Genomic DNA, 21,437 nt, shown 5'->3' with positions numbered 1-21,437 from the left:
GCTCTGGGGCGGACTTACCGTTAGGCAACGTTAGGTGATCCAGCTTTCAGTTCCTGGTTGAAATACATTTCAAGCAGGGACGTGTGGTCTGGAGAGAGGCAGGTGACAAACGCTCCACCTGTTGTCTTCCTCACCTGCCATCCTGAGGTTTAAAACCTACTGATGATAAAATGAATGTGTTTTCACACTAACCTGTTCCATAAATGCAATTTATAAGTTTGATTCTAATCATCCAATCAGTCAGATCTGTCGTGAAGCTGCCCTGAAATGACAGAATGAGAAAGAAAAACAACTTTTCTTTTTTGTTTGATTAATGTAAACAATAGATCGTTTGTTTTATGAATGCACATATATGTTTTTGGGAGGATTTTTACTGTTGGTTTTGCTCAAAATTACTTTTAATACACAATTAGAAAAACAACAAATACTCATCTCAGGTGATATTTAATTTACCGGTAGTTCTTAATGTTTTATTCAATACTTGGAAATTTTATATTCACAAGAACAGGCTTTCAAAAATCCAATTCCTCTTTATTATGTTTCACAAACATCTGCTTTTTTTTAATCTCCCCTAAATTCATGAAAGTAAAAATAAAAGAGCAATTTGGGCAAAACCTGAGTGATTGTTAGTAAAGTACAACAGGAGTCCATTATTTCATGCTTTTGTCTGACCGACTGCGAACTTGAAAAATATAATATCATAAAAAAATATGTTAAAGTTGGACTTTCAATCAAATCATGAATTAATGAGTAGGGAATGATTCATTACTGCGAATTAATCACTGAATAATATTTTGGGTGGGTTTTTTTTGGTTGGGTCTGGTGGTTTATAGATGACTTTATTGTGAAAAGCTGTACAAACGTATCGGTAAACACATCTCCATGAGTTCGCCAAACTTCAGATATTTGAACTCTGGAGACATTGCATTAAAACAACCAACATGTGCCTCGACACCCGAAACGTGCTGCTGCCAGATCACTGCGACCAATCCTCAAAACGCGCTGCAGGACCACTGATTGCGCCCATACTTTGACCTATCACTGACACTGGACGTAGATCGCGTTTGGTGTGAACGTAGCCTAAGAGTTGAAAACCTTTGGTCTGGAGAGCAGAACATAACAAAATGTCATACAGGCATCCTTTCAGCATTCATAGCTCATTCCAAACATGCAGGCTGCCCATCAGAGTGGGTGGCCTTTGAATTAAACACACAGGAAGGTCCCCCTCCTCCCAAACCTGGGGATTGCAGTGTCTGTTATTTCAACGAAAACATTACACTTCAACGCGTCTGACCACAGAACAAAGTTTGAAGCAGTTAGTTTGTAATGAGTCTTGAAGACGTGATGATGTTTCTGGAGCAAGTTCAAACACTGCTTCCTTTTAGCTCTTTGTGTTTTCTTCTGCAGATGAAAGGTATAACTGTGTTCCCCTGTTGTTCACATACTTCTTACAGGAATATAGTGAAAATGTAATATATGACTCAAGCTGAAGAAAGACAAAAGACATACAATATCAATATATAAGAATGTGGGCATAGATAACGACAATAAAAACCTCGATTGCCAAAAAAATGCATGTTGACTTTTGCTGATTCTTGTAAAAATTGCATAGAACTGTTCCCCAACCCTAGGTGACCGAAACATTTCAAAATAGTGTTTTGTTCATGAAATTGCTTTTCCTTCCGTTCATCTTCACGTTTTCAGAATTTAAGTAGAACCTACTAAAATGCTCCCCCCCCCCCCCCCCCCTGCTTTGTGGTTCATTAATGCAGATTAAATTTCAGCAGCAGGAAAGCTGGATTGCAGTGGAGGTGATGTGGCAGCAGATGGTCCATGGAGCGAAAGGCTGAAAAATGAAATGCATCGTTGTTCAGAGCAGGGAGACAAATCTGCTTAGTGTTGATGGGAAACAAGGTGTAAATACCAGGAATCATGGGCACAAACCATATGCAGGGTACACCGGCTGCTCTGCAAGCTGTCCACAGTGCGGCCACGCAGGCTGCTTAATTAAAAACACTTCATCGGTTCATAATTTGGCGTCTTCAGACTCCCCACCCCCCCAACTCAAGCCCCCTTGCTGTGGTCTGAAGCTGATGATCCCCGCTGGCGCAGCTGCTGTGTGTCTGAGCAGCTTGGAGTCTGCAGACAGCCACAGCATCGGCAGCAGTTGCGTTTCTCGTGAGAACGAATCGATCAGTTGCAACAAATGCAGTCATCATATGATGAACCAGACCTATAGCATGTATGCACGACAGCAAAAGGTTCATCTCAGCAATTTTACCTCCTTCACCTCTGAGTTTGACCTATCTCAGCTCCTCATGTGGAGTTCAGCAGGCATGCACAGTCAATTTCCTGCAGGGACAGAGTGTTTCGTTCTGCAGCATCCTGCTGCGGTTAATTTGGTGGTTTCATGTAGCAGCAATTGTTTACCCGCTCGGAACAGCCAGTGCTGTCATTAAATTGTGCAGCTTGCCCAGACAAGTGAATCCTGTAGGAGGTAACAACATCAGATATGGAGGGCAGGATTTACACCCATTAGCATCAAATACCGTATTTTTCTCAATAAGGGGCACACCAGATTACAGGGCACACCATCAATGAATGGTTTATTTTCAACCTTGTTAACACGTAAAAACAAAAACACAGTCCGACACGCTTCATGTTAGCTGCTTCAGCATTTTCACGATAACACCCAACCTTGTTTGCAACATGCAAAGAAACAGACCTCTCAAAGTCACGTCAACATTAGTAAGCTCAACGAGAATTAGTAAAGTACTCCAAATTGTGTACTTTATAAAAAAATAAGGCTTTTAACTGCACCTCATAGTGCAGAAAATAGGAGTTTTGCTGACAAACAAACTTTTTAGTCTTTTTTTGGGGGTTTTACAATCTCATATTCATGTAAATGCAGATTAATTTAGCACTAAAACATATCTATATTCTTTATTGTACAACTGAAGATATGCATTTTTTTTTGCATCAGTAGCAGTACTTCAGTGGAACAGTCTGAACCTTTCCGACATTCCATCCCCCCTCATCCCCCTTTCCCAAGTATTTGCAGCCCTTCAGAGGAAACCCTCTCCCTCTCCCCTTTTTCCCGCCTCCCCTCTCCTTTTTCAGCTTTTTTCCCTCCACCTAGTAAACAAACGTCTCCTTGCTCTGCTCTTTCTGGAACCTCTCCCCTCTGAGCTGCTCGGCTCTTGTTTTTCTCGTTATTTCCATTGCTTCATAAGAACAGGGAGGAGCTGTTCCCACCTCTTACAAAAGATCCACCTAAAAGTCAAAACATGCGACCCTGCAGGCCTTGCAAGGCACTGACTGATTCTGCGATTTGCAGGTCAAAGGAGGTGAAATGATTCAGGCTGAAACTGATCTTGATTTGGTCACGCTCTGCAGCCGCATGCCGCTCTGGTTGGAGTATGAAGTAAGAGCCTGAGCAGAAGTAAATAAAGCCGTTAAATCTGATTCCAGCACTCCCTGTCTTCTGCAGCTCATGCTGTTTCGTGCAGTAAAAGCATTATTTAGGCTACAGTAAAATCCTTCACAAGCAGAGTGATGATGACTGCACATATGTTGATCAGTGCGCCACCCTCTGATTATTATCTAGCTGTAATGCAAGATAATGACTAAAGCACACATTCAGCAAGTTGTGAAATACATTTTTGTTAACTTTCTTTAGAAATCTATGAGCAAATGGGGCAACATGCATCATTTTTCTGCAGAGGAAGGAGCACGTTGTTTCTGTCGTTATGTCTTTGAGTGACATTGATGCAACACTCGCACAAGTTCTGGTAAAAAAGTTTCCCAATGCATGCATTAGGAAAAGTGACGTATTTTTCAAGAAGTTTTCAATTCTGTTGCAAGTGAATAGAAAATGTCAAACTATTACAAATGGATACAATGGAAAAGAGGGAGTAGTAAGGGAAGGGTTGGGCCTTGGGCTGGGCTGGCGTCTGTGGGTGTCTTTGCCCCTTCCTGCAGGACTCGCCGACCGCTGTCGGATCTACTTGCTTCGCCGGATTCCAGGGAGATGACATGTGACGGTTTTCCGGGACAAGCCGTCCTCAGGTTAGAGTTTCACCGGAACACAAAGAGGCAGAGAGGCTGCAGGCAAGGAGGGGGAGTCTGGAGGAAAGTTCACGAAGGAGGGAGAAAATCTATTTGTTTCTTTTATTAGTGTTACGACTTTGTTTTTTGGCAGACGCTTCAGTTTTCTTTGAACGGAGTCCAGGTGATGTCCTGTCCCTGCCAGTGCTATCTCTGCAGAAGCTTGCAGCGTGCTCATGCAAATCATAAATCTGCACAATCACAGTGACTCTTTAGAGAAAAACACATTCTTCAGACCATTAATCATTAAGTTTAGCTGGAAACGTAGAGTTAAGGCATGCAGGAAGAGCATGCATTGTCCCAGAGCAAAATAATTCCGGTACCTGTAGTTTAGAGCAGCTGCAGAAGAATGTTAGAAAAAGGCAACAATACTGCTCTGATGAGAATGTTCATTCATTTCAACAATTGTTGTTTGCTTTTTAGCTTTAATGAGTCATGCATAGATAACTGTGAGGTAATCAGATCCCAGAAATATGAAAGAATTAGTTAGCAGGGAGGTCTGATTCCCCCGAATCGTCTGTGTCATTCCAAACATTCATGAAGTGTTTCAGTTCATCTGCAACTTCCTTTGTTTCAGTCTACATTTCCATTGTGAGCAGAAGCGGTGGCTATCTCATCCCAAACATACTTTCCAGAAAGCAAAACACACTCTGAGCCAACCATGTGTTTCCTTATACGGTCACAGCGCTGGTGCCAAGATAAGCGACACATTTGGGTCTAATCAGGGCCACTTTTTGCACCAGTAGCTCATTTCTGGCGCTGGCATGCGCTAAGTGGTCCAAAGGTCACAATCTGGGTCCGACCTGATATCAGCTTGTGATGCAAGGACAGACAAGACCAATGATGTAAGGCAGTCTGTGCCGACAGCAGCTGTGTCACAAAGACAACCCAGACTCCTGACATTGGCCACCTCTCACTTTCTGCACACATTTGGGGCCAACAAATGTGGAAAATGTGGGTCATTTTTTTTTTTGCAATTTGAGGGGTAAAAAAGCAACGAATGAAGAGCAGCAAATAAGTGGAACAACTGTTTGTACTCCGCTGCAACTTAAAGACCTACAATAGATATTTTGTACTATTTTAAAGCATTCCCAGTCATCTTGATTTTCCTTATGCATTTTTTAAGTAAGTGAGACATAAGTCTTCCTTCACTTCCCATCAGATGAGAAAAATGAGGACATACCGACGTAATAAAAAAGATCTTTTTCTGGTGGCATTTGTCATCTCCTCCTAATTCACATCATCTTCTTTACATACATTTCACATTGTCAGAAAAATGCCACAAAAACATGTTAACAATCCCCAAAAACTATTTTTACTTTAATGTCATCACGAGAATCCTGGAAGAGTATGTATGTTTTTAGTTGGTTTGTAGAAAGTGACTGAGTGCGCCCTTCAGAAAGTTGTGTGGGAGGGGCTCTGTGAAAACAGGGTCCTGGTTTCCTTGATAAGGCTCATTCAGTCTCTCTGCAAACCCTGAAGCAGATCAATTATGGTACTTTTATTGGTTCCCTGTCTTAATTCTATTTCATCAAAGTTCAATAGGCTATAAAAACATAAACGAAAAATAACCAAAATATCATGAGGTCTTGCAATCTTGATTCCGACCTTAGTAATAGAGTAATGCGTATTCACCTGTGGTGGTATTTTACAGATTTCCTTTAAGAATTGAAAAATGCCTAGAATTAACTAAAGCGATATATATATATCGCTTTATATTGCAGAATCTTGACTGCAGCGGTGGTGTGGCGCATTTTGAGAAAAGCGATCCAAATCGGAAAAAAACCCCGAATTGAGGACTAAAAACTGGTTAATATTTATTGCTTTTGTAAGTGACCATGTTATAAGCGGGTTAATGGCCTTCGAATTGTGCATTATCACTTTTTAACGCACTTCGCGGAAGCAACCGTCCCCTGCCTCGCGTTGGACGGTTTAGGCTTCCACGGCGTGCGTTAAAAAGTGATAATGCACAGGGATAATGCTCACCTAAAACAAAAAGTTCTTACAAGAATAAAGTACAAATACTCATTGAATATTTATTTATTTTTTAAGTGACCATGGTACAAGCGGGATAATGGCCTTCGAAGTGTGCATGACCGTGTCGAATGGTTCAGGCTTCCACGGCGTGCGTTAATTTCTTATAATGCACACTTTGTCGGCCATTAACCCTTATATCTTATTTTGTATGTATTTATTTTTACGTTTTTAAACTTTGACCTGCAGCTCTGCTGGTTTTTAGCCCTTTAACTGCCCGATCCACTAAACGGTAGAACAAATTTAGAAAACCTATTTTTAATAACACTGATCGTGTGTATTACCGGTACTCCCCCAAGGCAATAAGCAGAGAGAGAAATTTATTTTTTTGATTTTATTTTAGTTGGGTGGTTAAAAGGTTTAAGTCTATATAAATGAACTGAAAAAGAAAAGTTTTTCAGGTCAAGCCTTCATCACAGTGTGTTTTCACTGTGGAGCATTTGTGTGTGTGAGCATGCACAAGTGAGTGTGTTGGTCCAGCAGCGAGCCGTTTCCATGGCTACACAGCGTTGTTTAGGAATCCCTGGTTCGTTGAGTGGGAGGGAAAGTAAGTATAGAAGGGGTCCTCCACCCCGGGATGGCCTTAAACGAGTGTGTTTCCATGGAAACAAAAATCCCAGTTGGGAATCCTAATTTGCAGTCATTCCTAAAATATTAGACAGTTGTAAATCAAACAGAGCATCAAGTTACTGACTCTGGTTTCATATCAGTCAAACATGATTAGATTCCGTTCCGTATCATCAAATTCTAAATCTGGAATGTGTTTATTCAGTGGTTGAAATTATGTGGACAAAAAAAGCAGCAATAAACTTCTGTGGAGCAGAAAAGAAGCAGTATGGGCTCCAAAATAAGCTCACGGGATCTTCTGCGTCATGATGAGTTACCATTTTCTACTGTTTCCACACACGTATACACAAAAACTAACAACAACTTATTTAGATCCATATCTTTTTCAGGTTTTCTGGGGATTTTTTAAGCTCAAAAGATTCATTTATTGTTATTATTTTTGCCATTTAGTCCATTTTTTTATCTTGCTTCATTCACCATGTTACAAAATAATGTGAACTTTGTTAAGTTGTAAATCTTTTCTATTTGAAAACTAAACATGTTTCTTACCAAACAGACATTTTTCAATTTTGTATTTGATTTAGTTTTATACTCCATTTCAATTTTGTAAATTGAAATTTAATATGTTGTTTTATATTCTTATGTGTAGGTTCTTCCACCTAAAGATGTTTTTATTTGTATTTTTTATTTCAGTTACATTAACAGACAGGATTTAGCCAGCCCCACTATGGAGTGCAGGTAGAACTTTAGGGGAGCAAATCTGGGGATGCTGAGAGTTTGGGGTGTCGTAGCTCTCCAAGAAAACCATAGTTATCATATTAGCTCATCTATCCATTTATTTTGTATTATAAGTTTTATGTTGACTGCTCTTCCTGACACCACCCTTTGCATTTACAGGGCTTGGGACAGGCACAAGCAGGACACTGGTTTGTGCCTTGAAGAGGCTGCATTTATCATCTTTTTCTTTTTATACCTAATTTTCCATCTGTCCATCCGTCCATCCTTACGCTTTTTTCATTTTATTTATTTTTGTTGTTTTTGCTACTTTGTGTTTTCTTGGTTGTTAGTTTTTGCTTTTTTTATATGGGTTTTATGTAATTCTCACTTCTTTAGTTAACTGTAAATTGTTTTGTGTGTGTGTGGGGGGGGGGGGAGTCAAGGCATGTAAGGGGGTATTACCCCCCCCCCCCCCCCTTGCCCATACCTAGACAGAGTAGATATTGGCCTATGGCTAAAATCTGGCACTTGTGTTTTCTCAATTTCTCTTTTTTTTAATAAAAAATGTTCAAATTTTCAAATAAAAAAAGGTATAATGTTTCAAACATTCATAATTTTGAAAACCTTTGGGCTAAGAGGTATTTAATTTTTTTTACCATGGCTTAAAACGTTTAGGGGAGATTTGGATTTGGAGTTTAAAGGTGTCTGTTGCCATTGATACCAAATTTTACTTTTGGCGAAGCACATTGTTCCCTAAATGGCTTAGGCCACTATTATATAAAAAAAAGAAAATGAAAATTGAACATTTTTATTTATTCATGCATTGTTTTTTATATTATAAAAAAGAAAGTACATTTTTGTCTTCTTATTTATCTTAATAAGCAAAAAAGAAGGCAGTTTGGGAATTTCTTATTGATCTGTTTTAAACAAACAGAAATAAAATGTGTAATGACCTGTGAACATTTCTGAGACAATTATAATCTGAGACAAGATAAATAATGAAAGGTTTAGGAAATCAAACAGGGAAAGAAGCCAAACGCTATAATCCCACCGCTGTCACAACAAACACACAGACACACAAAGCAGCTGTCTGAGCGGATTAACACACTCTGAGGGATGCTAACTGCTCTCAGTAATCCACATGACGAGTCTGTGATCCAATTAAATCGCTTAATTGAATCTGTTTAAGCAGTCGTATCTGCATCATCCTACACATTTTCAGGATCATAAATAAATGTTCCTGTTTCTTCATACTAGCTTGCAGATTTTTTTTTCTTTTTACCTTAGAGCCTTTGCAGATGAAGCTGTCATGTCCCTCTTCAGTAACAGGATGGTCCTTTCAGAATGTACTGTTTGTGTAAATAATACATGTTCTACCACTAAAATCACTGACCTTAGAGAACATGATCCAGATCATTTTACACCCCTACAGCACTATTGTTGTTAAAACAATGACTCTCCGCTTTGCTGCATTGCAGGTCCTATCATGGGACAGGAAGAAGACATTCTGTCTGTCTGTGTGCTGTTCCTGTTCACATTTTATTCTGATGCTAAAACATGGTGCTGTCAGAGCATGTTTACTGTCAACTGACTTCCTCATGCAGAATGAAAGATTGACATTTTCCTTACATATCTCAAAGATTTTCAGTCAGTTAAAGTGTACTTACTGTGTAATTTAAACATACAGTAAAAGTCAAAAGGTAGAGAAAATAAGCAGGAGCAAAAAAAAATGTATTTCAGTTTATTCCATTTCCTGCTTTATAACTGTGTTTTTTTCCCCTCTAGAAAAGCTGAAACTCCTACACTAATAGAGGAAATTCTTATTTAAGATTTCTGACCTGAGCTAAGAATTAATAGGTCCATTAAATCAAGCTGTCCAGGTCCTGAAATTGAAAAGCAACTCCACATTATCACCCTACTACCACTATGCCAGTCAGTAGGCCAGTTGAAGCCCAACTCCACTGAAAATTGTGTTTCTGATGTTTTTAAAATGTTCTTGTAGCATTTTTCGGACGCATCCAATGTCTTTGTTTTTCTCATCTGAGCTGGCATCTGGCTCAAAACTGTATGGCTGGATATGTCAATATTGCTCGCCATTTTTGTTGCACAGGTAATGTTAGCTTGGGCGTGTGAGAGGCTGTAAGCCAGCGGGAGAGAGCGTGTAAAAAGATGGATGATGGGAAGGGGAGATTTGCTCCGTGCCAACCTTCCCGTCCACAACTCAGTGGCAAATTTCTAGTGCAATGCCGCTCTAAAGAAACTATATTTGAGAAAACAATCTAGTTTGGGCTAAAAACGGCAATAATCATAATTAAGAGACCAAAAATAGATCAAAAGATGATCTGAGTCGAAGTTTAAGTTGCTTTTTTTTTGTCCATTCCCTTTTATTTCTGAGAGCAGAAACCACTTTCTAATTGTTAAAGTGAAGGAACCATGACTTCATCCTGGAACGGGCAGCAGCAGTGACTTCAACCTTTAATGTATTCATCCGCTTTCTTCTATTCTGCAATGACCTTCACTGCATCTGCAGGAAGCTGAAAGTAGAGTAAGGAAGACTTTTTATTTTGTTTTGTTCTACAGCCGTCTCCCAGTGAAGCCTCATCTGTTGTCAACATCTCATTTCCATTAACATAGATCTCAGTCCTGAAGCTGCAGAGGACATGCAAAAGACTGTCTGGCCAGTTGTACCTTCTGTCTGCTCCCTCTCACACAAAAGCCTGCATTGATAAGTGCATGTGACACTGTGACTAACCAATCACATGCATTACATAACGTCAACGTTGTGTCCAGCGGCTGAACTGTGACTCCTGACTCAGTTGCTGCTGGGATCAAAACAGTGTGAGGGCATGTGTGTGTCATGGTCTAACAGAATGGCCTCAGATCCTTAAATTAACACCCTGGTTGTGGTTAAAATGACCTTTAAGACCCATGCACCCAAATTCAAAAAGAAAGATCTTCCAGCAGATATTTGTCCCAATCTATCACCCACAAATGGCTATTTTTAGAACTTGTTTTCAGCCTGGCTAAAAGGCTGTTTTTCAGACAATATCGCACAAAATACAACCTGCTTGTCTTTTTTTAAATAAAAAAGGAGTCCTCCGCGTTTAAAAACTCTTGTTTGCAGAAAACAATGTGGAACTAATCAGAAACCTCCCCCAAGGCAAAGCACTAGGAACTAGATAAATGAAATAACTGTTCTAAAGTAAAACCAAAAATACCAAAAATATTTTTTTACAGGAAGACAAACTGTCATTGATGTCCCACCAGAAGAAATATCATTCAAATCTTTGCTGCATTTATATACATTTTTTTTTACACTTTGTGGATACATAATGATGATGTCATTAAAGTTGAGTCTCAGTACGTTCACACCACCCAAGCAACATGCCCTGAAGCAGCCACTGTCGTCAATGTAAACGCACATAAATGCATGTTTCATGCTTCCGTGTTGAAAATCCTCACATTTAAGCGTCTGTTGCACATCTTTCTACGTACAAAATGTGCAGCCATTGAACACACATTCCAAGGGAAAGGCAGTTGAACGTTGACCAATCAGGGACTCTGATTTGGTAGCGACGTACGGATCACGTCCCTTTTCATTCACGGAATTGCCAACCACTGAAAATTGATCGTGGGGGAAAAATTAATTATTGGAGTTGGTGCTGGAATTATATGACACAAAGTTTTTTTATTTATTGGAAATTTATTTATTGGAACTGTGAAAGGGCTTGCACTACCTGTAGGTGGCACACATGTGCTGGTAAATAATGGAAAAAGAAAATCCCCTTCCTGCTTGTCCTGTGTGAACGGCAGGGGCTAAACATATGTTGAAGAATGCGTATTTTGCGCATTCTTAAACACACGTCAAATGCCCGATGTGAACATAGCATCAAAGCCTCAAAATGTTTTTTCGGAAGATGGAAATTAGTGCGTTTGCATTAAAGTTTGTGACAGCTCCGTTTATGCAGAGCAAGATCGTAATCCATAATCCTGCAAGTTTCTAGGTTATAAACCTTCCATAGTTCATGTAATGTTTGATCGTAATCCATAATCCTGCAAGTTTCTAGGTTATAAACCTTCCATAGTTCATGTAATGTTTGATCGTAATCCATAATCCTGCAAGTTTCTAGGTTATAAACCTTCCATAGTTCATGTAATGTTTGCAAACTATCAATGAGATCCAGCTGCGTTTATGATACCTAACAACTTTCGCATAGATGTTTACATTTATAAAGAGGCAGCTACATTTTCCTTGCACACTTTAGGAAAAAAACCTTAAACTTTGGATGCGCCCTTTGACCTTGACTTTTTTTTTTTTGCTATCAAACTTCTGCAAACTCTTTGTTGGGATTTACCTACACAAGGATTTGCGTTGGTGTGCGTAATCCTAAGAGTCAGGAGGCTTGCTCATTGAGATCTTATCTACTTTATGGAGGCACATTTTTAGGATGACATTTTTTTTTGACTTCCCTGTCCTGTCACATGATTCAGACAAAAAAAGTGGAGGAAGAAAGTTTTTGATCCATTGATGATCTTGAAGGTTTGCCTACATAAAAAGAAACATTACTGCTAGCATTTGCTAATGATAATAAGAAAAAAAGTCTTAAAACTACAGTTTGAATGGTATTTTCTTTCATTTTGATCTAGATAACCAGATTTTTGCACATGCCCTGAAGAAAGTGGAGCAGGAGGAAGAGGATAAATGTGTGAAAACACATTAAAGTAAAATGGAAGCCTATGAGACTGAAGATCTGAGGAGACAGAATGTTCTAAGTTTAGTTCGGTCTGACCTCAATCTAAAATAAACACTGTGAGCAATCAGAGTGTCTCGTGTGTTTGTGGCCTTCGTCACCTTTCGACCTTTCAGAGAAAAAGTGAGGCCAAGAAGAGGCGAGTCGGAGAAAAACATGCAACATGACAGATCTCAGAGCTGGGAACAGAGTCCTCACTGTCTGTCAGAGTCATAAGACCATGTGACTCACAGGCCTTCATTGCTGCAACACACAGCTCTGTGTTCGTGCAGCCACGAGTTTTACATGCATGTTGTAGGATCACATGACGCCTCCCTGGTGTTGTTGCCAGCAACAGTTGCTCTCTGTTTTCCCGCTCAATGAGGCGGTTCAGAAGAGCGACGCCCCGCAGTGCGCCGTCAGCCTGACATCCCACTCCTCCGATCTGCTCTCAGGTCAGCTGTAAGGCTACCTTGGCCGGGATTTCTTTACTTCCAAGGTAAACACGCTGCTCAACCACTAGCAGGGGGGGGGGTGGAGGGAGTCCTCTTCGCTAGGCAACCGTGTTCTCAGTGGTTCCAGAGCAACAATAACCAGCTGTGACACATACACACACACCTACACACACACAAAAAAGTCCTCCTTCTCGTGGTTTGCATGGAAAACGTGGCTCACACCCAGCACGTCCAACAAAAAAATCTGAAATCACTAAAACTATTAATGCAGCAGCGGTTACCATGACAGCACACTGGAGTTGGGTGTTATCCTAATAGTAAAGTTATGAAACAAAGACTTATCACCAAGCCTGAAACTTGCACAATAATTTCCTTTTGTGTATGAAGGTTGAAGGCTCACATTCTGTTCTCTATGCTTCTTAAATATTTTTTTCCTAATCATATTTTATCAACATTTTTACTTTTTAATACAAAACAATCATAAAATGGTCTGAGCTAAGACAAATAAAGATAAATAAAAATAAATTTACAAAAATGCAAACAAACGTCTACATATTTACAATCTCATTTTATGTGTAATAAAATTGAGTCAAGCTGAGGGTGTGGTCCATAAAGACATGAGAGGGGTATACCAACCACACAGATTACCATATTTTCTGAACCACAGGGCGCAGTGGATTATCAAGTACACTGTCAATGAATAGTCTATTTTTAAACTTGTGTCACATATAATATGTATTCAGGAAGCCCATGGAGATGACTGTTGTTGTGAATTTGGGCTGTATAAATAAAATTGAATTGAATTGAATTGAATTGAATTATAAGGTGCACCAACCTTTAAAGTCCCACTCCGATCATCTTTTGATCTGATTTAGAATCTTTCCCAGTGGTCTTTTATTTATGATTTTGCCGTTTTATGGCAAAATCATAAAACCTGTGTTGTTTTCTAAGACAGTTTCTCAGAGCAGCAGTAGTTTATTTGAAATTTGCCTTTGAGTTGTGGTGAAGATTAAGCCTCCCTTTATTTCCCATCATCTATGTACTTACTTTCTCCTGCTATCTTACAGCCCCTCACACTCCCAGACTAACTGTACAAAAATGGTGAGTAATATTGCACCTATCCAACCATAGAGTTCAAGCCATACACCAGTTCAGACAAGGAAAACAAAGAGTACATGGATTTACATGCATTCGCCTAAAAGTGGATGCTTCAGAGTGGAGCCGAGCAGGGACATGTGGCACTTAAGTCAGTACTACCGCCTTTTTCAAACATCATTTTTTTTGTCTGCTCCTGATTCACAACAATTTGATTAAAGAAATGCTCCATCCATCCTCCATCAACAGAAAAATACTACAAGAACATGTTAATAACAGCAAAAACAGGATTTTCATTAGAGTGGGACTTTAAGCGAGACAAATGAGTCAGAGATAAATCCGTCAGTCAGACTTTATTAACCGCGTTCACAGTAACTGTAATCTTGTTAGTAACACGCTACACATTAGTCACATTACAAGCATGCACCACATTAAAGTAATAATACCTATAAATCCAAACCTTGTTTGCAACACATAAAAATACAGACTGATACCACTAAAACTGATATTACTGTGACCACGTTAACTCCCAACCATATTATTAACACGTAAAATAAACAGTTTGAAACTGCTGGATGTTTGCCACGTTAGCTAAGGTTCATGTGACTGAAAATGCAGGAAAGAATTGACCTGGAGCACAGCAGCAAATCTACACCAAAGCAGCTGAACAGAAACGAGTTGAGGTCCAAACCTCCATTTCAACCAAATGTGGTGGCATAAAGGAAATTCTATTCTGCAATCTTTAGTCACAACAGCCATTACAGGTGGAGAGGGGCTGTCTGTGGGTGAAAAACGGGCAAACATGCAGGTGGCCCATACAATATATCAAAGTCGTAGACTGCTCAGTTAGGGCCGTAGAGCAAACATTTTCGTGCACACTTTTTTCAACGGACATGCTGTGGGCATCAAGTCACAATGAACACATACAGCATGCAGGAGTAAGTAAGGGTGAAGTAGGTGAGATGGAGGCGTGTTGTGTGGGTTTTTCATTTTTTTTCAACCCCTCGCTCCTTGCGTGCATCCTAACTGTTAGAGATAAGGAAACAAGACAATCAGAGCATAGCTTGTGTGGCCTCCTACGCACATTTATGCATAACCTGCACACCCTGTGCATGCAGCATTTGCACAGTCAGTAAGAGGCCAGTGTGGGCACTTAACTTATCACCAGAGCACAAATGGGCAACTCCAGGCCTTGAGGGTCGATGTGTCTACATGATTTCCAGATACATAAGCCCAACTCATGACTGATTACCTGGTTCAGGTGTGTCTAGACAATTAGTACATGCCAGAGCAGGGTATGTTGTAAAACATCCAGGAATGCATGTTCCATGAAGGACACCTTATAACAGACACACCCGTACATCATAAGAGCGTGTAACAGACGCTTACAAAATGCACGACAATCGTTTATGTTCCATCTTCATGATGACCCTTGAAGTGGCTCTTTGACCCTCAAAGGAACTACATGACACACCTATGCTCCCCTTAGGATGCGTCCGCTCTACTCTACGACCTTCCACCGGCCAACACCCTTACGAGTCAAACTCCTGTGCAAGTAAATGCGACTAAGCAATGACCCTTCAAAATACATGTGTCCAATTGCACTCAGAAAACAGGGTCCTAACTTTGTATGGGCTTCTTTCAGGGGGGACATGTACTCCCTCACAAGGCACAAACTGCTCCACTGTCCTGGTATTTTTCAGGATTTAGATAACAAACGGAAAGTGTCAGTCTGTCCTCGATTGAGCAAGTGAGGAATTAGCTGTAAAAGATGTCTTGTAATATTTCCTGAAACACATGTTGCCGTAAAGGGTTTTCCTTGGATGAAGGCTGATCACATAATGTGGAACCTGCAGTTACAGTCTGACGGCGAAAGGGAGTGGTTCTATTTCTGCCCAATGCACTCAGGAGTCGAAGCTCAATGTTGATTCCTAGAAATGTACACGGAGAGTGCAGGCCCATGGGAATGACAAAGTCCAGGCTTTCAGCTGTGTGCAGGGCTTGAAACAGCCAGCGTGTGTGAGCATCTGTGTGTGGGGGTGCCCTGGGGCTCAGCTGAGAGAATTCTAGGAAAACCTAATGAGAGAAGCTGCAGTACTTGAAAGTAAACCATTCAGTTTGCATAAGTTTTAGGTTTACAGAAACAAGAGAGACACAAATGGCTTTTTTAGACGTGGCTGTGCTAAGGACGAAGCACATGATTTTAGTATAAGCATGCATCGCAAATGTTTAATAGGGTAGAGGTCATGTGACTGTGAGGGAATGACAAGTTCTTCTTTGGGCTTCAGGTCAAAGTCCTCCACAGTAATGGTAATCGGAAAATTAAGCTTAAATAAACAAAGGATGGGCTGCATCTTCTGGCCGTGGGTGGAGGTCATTTGTCATGTCCTAAGCTGGGCTCATTCTTTTAACATGAATAGTGTTTTTTACACTGACACTGTCCTGCATGATCCTAATCTGAGTTGACCTCTGGATTCTGCCTTTGGTCCTGTTGACTCCTTTCTTCCCAAATGGATCTGCCTCTACCCCTCCACTTTGGTTTCTGCCTTATGGATTTCTACCTCCACCTTGTACCTCCTCCACATAGTAAGCTCATCTTCCATGTGCACACACCCCTTGTATGCTGGTAACCTGCTTCTCCTGTCTTCCCAGAGCACCCTGTTGAGCGATTCCTATCAGTTGAAGCTAATTAAAACGTCCTGCATCGAGTTCTACGATATCTTAAAATTTAAATGTATTCAAAGTCCTAGTTTTACAATTGGATCCCAGAACTGAAGTTGTATTTTAGCTTTGTTTCACAGGTTATAGTGACTTTTTTAAAACCAATATGATAAGACAACTTTATAGTTAAAGGCATTTCTATGAAGCATATCTTTTTTGGAATGTGGTTTTTTTTTCTTTAATGCTGTAAGCATGTGGATTTGTGGAGAGTACAATTGAATAAATGCTTCTCTGAGAAGTGACTGATAAACATAGCTTGATATGCTGCTGCCTTTACAGTTTTGAACTACTTTTATCCCTAAACACACAAAACACATGCCAGTAGTTCAAATCTGAAAGGTCGTCTGTAATTTGGATCTACCGGGTTTAGTATTTAGAGCTGTTTATGCGTGACAGCCTTTGATTGGAGGAAAATCAGACTGTTTTGAAAAACAATGAAAAAAAGACCCAGAGGGCATTTTCATGAATACAACCACTGCATTAAACACGTCTGCACTTTCTCTCACGCTTTTCCAGATGTTGCTGATGATATCATTGTCTATGGGCTTTCTCCTGGATGAATCATCTGCTCCATCACACAGACGAGACAGGAAAATGCCCATATAAGGAGCGCTCATAGGGCGGGAGCAGCAAGGTGTTTGTCTATAATTCAACATTAGATAAATCCAGAGAGACTTTTACACAGACTTCAAATCAGTGAAGTAATAAAATAATCTGAATTTACAATGGAAAATAAAAGGTTAATCATTACGCTTGACTCATCAAAACCCTCCCTTTACTTTGTGTCAGTCAAACTGGAATTTTTGGCACAGAGCAAACTCCAGTCAATGTGCACTTTAAGCGTTAGTCACATCAGTCCTTATATAGGCTGAAAAAGGGGCACACTTGAATGGGGCACAAAGGTGAGCCCGTTGAGGGAAAACATTCATGCACACTTTTTCTGCGGGCATGCTGTTGGCAACAGGTTGTAGCGAACACTTAAACAACACACAAGGGTAAGTAAGGGTAAAGTAGGTGTAGTACATACTTTTCTTCCCATACAAAGCAAAGAGCCTGTTGGTGCTGTTCGAGGGATCGTGATTGTGTGGACATCCTACGGGATCATCTGCATTCCCCGGGCGTGCAGCATTCTTAGGCAGTCAGTAAGAAGCCAGTCCTCGCACCTTCCTAATGGCTGGAATGTGGAGTAAGAACGTGACAGTATCACCATAAGTGTGTGCAACTTACATTCGCCTTATGAATCCTTGACAATACAATTACCACACACAGTACAGTCATATTTTCCATTTTCATGACATCCTTCAAGGGAACTGCAAGATACACCTGCTACTAGACAAAGCCAGTCCTTTCTGAGGGCTCTATGGGCCCAGAAAACAGCAAAAACCTGTACATGTGCATGTTACTAAGGCTTTAGGGTTCATTTCTGCCATTTATAATCCCATGGGTGACATAACAGACTATATGTCCAGGGCACACGTCTGTGGATAGAAAGTCCAACCAGGGGAAAGAACTGTGCAATGGCAAGTTGTGGTGTGGATTTTCTGCTGTAAGACTATGTTGTGTCCCTTCTTTTTATGTTTGTCTGTGTGTTTTCTGGAGTTTCCAACTAGTTACTCTTTCCTTCTTAGTGCAGATTTCCCAGCTTGGACCTTTGTTTTTTTGTGTTTCTGACTTTAGACCTTTAAGTTAATTTTTTTTCCCTGTTTTTTGGGGTTGGCTTTTTATGAATGTGATGATTTGGGTCTTAAATTTGTTCTTTTTAATGGTACAGTACTTGGTAATACTCCAGTGTTTTGCTTGTTCTAGTTAGTTTCCTTTGCCTTTCACACTCAGTTTCGGTTTCAATCCACTCATCTGCTCTTTTCTTTTGACCCCAATTCTTTATATGTCTCTTCAGGAGTCCTACAAATCACAGTAATTTTACTGTCGGGACACAATGGAGCTGTGCGTGTGTGTGTGTGTATGTCTTCACAACAATAAAGGAGTGTATTATTTACTCCTCCAGGTAACAACAGGACGAGACACACCTACTGACCGTGTTAGGCGTGAGGACCAAACAAAAAAGGAAAAGGTCCACCGGGGGGGGGGGGGAACAAAACATCTGAGTTTTTAGAGCAGAAGCAGCTCCAATTTCCAGGAAGAAAGCAGGATATTTATGCCACGGCCAAACATTTACAGTCAGAAAGCAGCACCGCTCGGCTAAAGTGGGGAAACTCACCTGCATTAGATGGAGATTCAGTTTCTAGGAAAAATCCAAGAAAAGCTTGAAGAGTTGAGCTTTACTTTAAAAAACCTGCATCCTCTTAGCCTGAAATGGAAAGGGGAAAAACTTTAAAGGAGCTGGTTTAGTAAAACATTTAACCCTGTAAAGCCCAATACATAAAACAATTGTCCGAAAAGTTTTGTCCTTTGGAAGTAAAATGTTTTTTAAACTTTTAGACCAAATCTACTCAAAGAAAATTTTCAATATCCTATTTTATGCAATAAAGATAGTATCAATTATGATAGAACTCGGTAATTTGCTAAATTTTTACTCAATAGTTTAAGATGCAAAAAATTGACATGATACCTAAAGAAAAAAGCATGTTTTAGCCACCATCTCACATTTGATCCGCGCTGAATTATGAACAATGAATTAGTTATTTAAAAAATGAACAATTGGTGAGTTAATCTTATTATAATGAAGTTTTGAAAAAAATAGCAAAACTCACAGAATTCATGGAGGCAGCCATTTTAAAATGAGCAGGAAAAGCCCTTCTACTGCCCCTAGTGGACTGATAATGAACTACAAGACAGAAAACATGGACCAAGATATACAATGGGTCTTTAAAGAAAGTTTGGATCATGCTGAGAAGATAGGGGTCTCAGAAATGCATGTATGATTGATACAAATGATCAGGACGGGTTATATAAGCATGGCTTCAAGGCAATCTCTCTTTATTTTGAGGGTGAGAATTTATGGATATGTCCGTTTAAATTTTTTAGGTATAACACAGAATTTTACTGTATAAATGCTGCTTTACTGCATCTAAAAAAATATGTCACCAGTACAACACATGTGTGACCTTAAAGGCATGGATTATACAATCAGCATGACATTCACATGAAAGAGGGACTAACAGTTGTGGCCACCAGTGAGCCAGCAGACTGATTGTAAATGAGTGTGTGCTTCCCAGCTGATCCCAGACAAAAACAGGAAACGTGTGAGTTGTTGATCGAGAGGAATTTCATGAAGTTCCTTTTTTTTAATCTACTATAGATCGTAGCTCTTACTTTGCAAAACAAAAGAAAGCTTGAGCCTCAATACTGCCCCCTCAGGATGTAGTTTGAACAGTTCAGCATGCCTTTATTCTTTGGTGAAATTGTCAATAAATATTAGTTTGTTTGCTTTCTCATTGTGATTTAAAGTTTTTGTTTTGCTTTTTTTTCGTTATGCAACACTTTGTTTGTAAAGTATTCACTACTTTACGAAGCGCTTTGCTACTGTAAACTGTTGCATATTAGCACAAGGCTGCGGAAACTGAACCTGAGGTTGACTTTACTGTTTTGCTGCGCAATTCTTTAGGCACTATATTGACACCATATTGACTGCTCAACTTCTGCACCATGCTGCCCGTGAATCTGAAACATGATGGATGTAAGATGTCAACACAAATGTGCTGTGTGGTTTAATCTTTCACAAAAGTCTGATAAGGGGATTTAAAGCATTTTAACTCTAATCAAATGACAAAAAACATCCACAGAAAAAGAATGGAATTGCATTTAAATGCACATACTGTGATCTTTAGACATAACAGCTGGGTTGGCTCCAGCAGTGACCCAGAAAGGGACATGGTAAGTTCTGAAAATGGATGGATGGATGGATGACATTCCAGCCTCAAACCCCTTCAACTGTTTCCTATGAAAAATCTGAGCTCAGTTTGATTTCCTCCTTGGAAATGCACTGAATCTCCCCTAGAATCCCAAGAGCCAAAGTTTGTCAGCCTTCTCTCAGTCTTTCCTGTCTGATGACGTTGGCTTGCAGCCCCCTGAGGTCACTCTGCAGGTCACCCTTATACCTCACCCGACCCACTTAATGGGAATCTCTCACTGGTTTTCCGTTTCTGACTACTTTTATCCCGCTTTGACTCACTGCTGACGTTACCAGTCAGCACAAAGAAGTTTTGGCACAAAGCAAAAGCTGCTATTGTTTTCCAGGGAGTCTCCCCAACCTCCGCCTCCTAACACATAATCAGTACTGTGACTGCTTTCTGTGTTTGTCAAGAAAAGCAGTCCATGTAGGGAATAGGAGATTCTAATAGGAGGGTTCCAGTTATGAACATACGGATAGAAGAAATTGCTTGCATAAAACTTTACAACAAAACAATTTCCCTCTAGTTTCAGCAATAAAAGCAATATTGCAGACTGTTTTGCCTAATTGGAGCAATAAAGGGAAAATTACCTGATTTTGCAAGTAGGTGTAAGTTTAAAATGACACTACATCAAGTTTCAATACTAAATGTAGTAATCCTGTGGATTTGGTTAAGGACCAATAATAAAAGCATTCCCCACCTCAAAATTAAACCAGACTTCTACTTTGCATCTTATTTATATATCATATTTTGTTTCATTATGTTGAGTGTTTGGGGGTCAGGGGCCATAGTATCTATTCTACAATTTTGTGTGTGTGTTTGTGTGAAGGTCTTTGTTTTTCTTTTGGTTTTTATGTCATAAAATGTTTTTTGTAAGTATCACACTTTTTGTTACATATGCATGAAAAAGGCTTTATAAGTTTGATTTGATTATGGTTTCCTTAAAGTAATAGTTTGATTACAAGAAAAAGATCTTTTTTCATCAGCTGCTCAAGCAAAGCAAAACATTTAACATTCACTGCAGCTAAACTTTTATTTTGGTTTACTTTCTAAACCTTGCTGGAATCTACCCAAACTTTTTTTTTTTTTTTTCAAAAATACAACCTAGATTTACAGTTTGTATCCATTCCAACCATATTTAAGCTGCAACAACAAGTTCA

The 21,437-nt window shown here is 39.8% G+C and overlaps 1 long non-coding RNA gene across 1 annotated transcript in view; it reads right to left on the bottom strand.

Annotated features, from left to right (window-relative positions):
- Nucleotides 1-18,913, bottom strand: part of LOC144991929 (uncharacterized) — a 71,792-nt gene extending 52,879 nt beyond the window's left edge. The window contains exons 1-2 of the long non-coding RNA XR_013655606.1: nt 18,645-18,913; nt 17,454-17,600 (exon numbers count right to left, since the gene is read on the bottom strand). This is a non-coding gene — a long non-coding RNA (uncharacterized LOC144991929). The remainder of the gene's footprint in view (nt 1-17,453; nt 17,601-18,644) is intronic.
- Nucleotides 18,914-21,437: the final 2,524 nt, after the last annotated feature.

The sequence above is a fragment of the Oryzias latipes genome, chromosome 4 (assembly GCF_053564925.1).
Source record: "Oryzias latipes strain Hd-rR chromosome 4, Olatipes_Hd-rR_3.1".
NCBI lineage: Eukaryota > Metazoa > Chordata > Actinopteri > Beloniformes > Adrianichthyidae > Oryzias > Oryzias latipes.
The sequence above is the reverse complement of the archived record's forward strand: the minus strand, read 5'-3'. Positions and strand labels throughout refer to the sequence as shown.